Here is a 2,541-nt window from a genome sequence, read left to right as displayed (position 1 = left end):
TGCTTCCATTTCTTTGTATGTTTTGTAATCCTTTATTGAAACCTGGGCATTTCGTATCTTAATGTGCAATGGTTGGTCTTTAGACTGAGGTTTCTGTTCTTTAGGCTTCTATCCAACCAGTGTTATGACAGAGCTTTCCTTGAATGCCAGGAAAAAAAGAAACCACCTCTCCTAGTCTTTGCAAATTAACCAGGGTTAGTGCTTTTTTTCCCAGAGCATATTCATGCCTTCCTAGTCCTTTCTGTGCATGCATCTTATCTTGGGCATGCATATGTAGCCTGTGGAATTCTCCTATTTTCATGAATAAAAATGTCCTTTTTCCCTGGGAAATAGTTTCCTCATGGACCCATGAACTGCACTGTATGTCTGTACTGGTTTGGAGCTGTTACGTAACTCAGAAAAGTCATGCTCTTTTAATCCAATCTGTGGGGGCAGACTTATTGTGGGTGGGAGCTCTTGATTACATTATTTCCATGGAGATGTGACCCCACCCATTCAAGGTGGGTCTTAGTTAGGAGGATAAAAGGCAGAGACATTTGAAGAGAGCTCAGAGACACCTAGAAAGAAAATGCCCAGAGACATTTTAGAGACAGTCATTGAAACCAGAACCAGGAGAGAAGCTAAGAGATGAAATCCAGAGTTTGCCCTGGAGAAGCTAAGAGAGGACCCCCAGAGGCTGGGGAGGAACATGCAAGGATGCACAGTAGCTGAGAGAGAGAAGCCAGGACAGAATCCCAGGGATATTTTTTTTTCACATTCATTATTTTTATTTCACTTTCTAGCAGACAATTTACATACCTCCCTACCCCTTCCTTTAAGTTAGTGTGACAATTTTCCATAATAAACTACTTAGAGTGAAGCTTTGGTCAAAAATGGAATGAAACAGAAAAAAAATTACTGCTGCTTTCAAAAACCAACATGTTCACCAATTATATTCAAACAAAAACACACAAACAATATTTGCACATGATGTGCTCAGTGTTTTTTTGGTGGCTGGCTTTCCTCCCCATCATACAAATGGCAGAGCTGCAGTCAGTCGCAGTTTGTCATGCTAGATCCTGGAGGTTCACTCAGCATCACATTATTCAAAGGCCCTGGATAGAAACTCTAAAGTCTTGAAATCCCAAATTGTCATGGCTCCATTGATGCTAGTAGTGCAAAATTTGTGACAGTCTTGCTTGTCCACCTCATAAATAGACACTTGAGTGACGCTATTCTGGTGCAGTGTCTCCAAGGCTGTATTGTGGTCCTTGGTTGTGGCCCTCTTGTCCATGTTGCAGAAGCATTCCATGGCTGCTTGTTGCACTGGATGCTCTGTTTTGGAAGTTCTAGTTTGGAGACGAAGGTCAAGCAACTGCGGTCATCGTAGTTAAAGAGCATTGGGCAGCAGTCGTGGCCAGCAGCCACAATTCTCTTCTCAGAGATAAATGATACACTTGGGAGTGGCAGGAACTCCGTTTTCAGAGTTGAAATCCTGCATTTAAAGTCACAGGATCCTGCTGCCAGCAAAACATTGTTGGGGTGCCAGTCCAAGCTGAGGACCGTGGAATGAACAGGCTTTTTAATCTGCTTGCTTACCCACCAGTCATTCTCAGACTTGAAGTAACAAACAAAAATGAGATGTGCTCCACTTCCTGCTGCAAATTTGTTCTCTAGCAGGGACCACTTCACAAAAGTGACTGCATGATTAATTCTGAGGATCACCAGGGTTGGCTTCCACATACCATCTTTCTGACTCCAGACATAGGTGTTGCTGTCTGCACCACAAGTGTTGATGTGGTCGCTCTTGGGAGCCCGGTCAATATCTGTGATGTGTCCATTGTGCTCCTTGAGTTCATGAGCCTTCACCCGCTGGCTCCCATTCTTCTTAAAGATGTGGGCTTCATGGTATTGGGGCTAAGGGCAATCTGGGTACGATCTCTGTTCCAGGCATGACAGGTGATTGGCTCCGGTAAAAACTGATGCAGAGACATTATTCTCAGTGTTTTCAAAGGGTAGACAGCTGGGGTTAGGGGCAGTCGAGACAGTCCCAGAATGGAGAATTTGCAGACTCTCATTGGTCAACACAAACAGGCTCTGGCAGGTACAGGCAGAGAGCCAGGTGGGGAGGAAGCAGCTGACAGATTGGGACATTTTTTTTTCTTAAACATTTTTTCAATATTCATTTTATTGAGATATATTCACATACCACGCAGTCATACAAAACAAATCGTACATTCGATTATTCACAGTACCATTACACAGCCATACATTCATCACCAAAATCAATCCCTGACACCTTCATTAACACATGCACAAAAATAACAAGAATAATAATTAAAATGAAAAAGAGCAATTAAAGTAAAAAAGAACACTGGGTGCCTTTGTCTGTTTGTTTGTTTCCTTCCCCTATTTTTCTACTCATCCATCCATAAACTAGACAAAGGGGACTGTGGTCCTTATGGTTTTCCCAATACCATTGTCATCCCTCATAAGCTACATTTTTATACAATCGTCTTCAAGATTCATGGGTTCTGGGTTGTAGTTTGATAGTTTCAGGTA

The 2,541-nt window shown here is 42.5% G+C and overlaps 1 pseudogene; it reads right to left on the bottom strand.

Annotated features, from left to right (window-relative positions):
• Positions 1-1,131: 1,131 nt before the first annotated feature.
• On the bottom strand, positions 1,132-1,988 carry LOC119524129 (annotated as a pseudogene).
• Between the last annotated feature and the right edge of the window lie 553 nt (positions 1,989-2,541).

This window comes from Choloepus didactylus, chromosome Y (genome assembly GCF_015220235.1).
Source record: "Choloepus didactylus isolate mChoDid1 chromosome Y, mChoDid1.pri, whole genome shotgun sequence".
Lineage (NCBI taxonomy): Eukaryota > Metazoa > Chordata > Mammalia > Pilosa > Megalonychidae > Choloepus > Choloepus didactylus.
The sequence above is the reverse complement of the archived record's forward strand: the minus strand, read 5'-3'. Positions and strand labels throughout refer to the sequence as shown.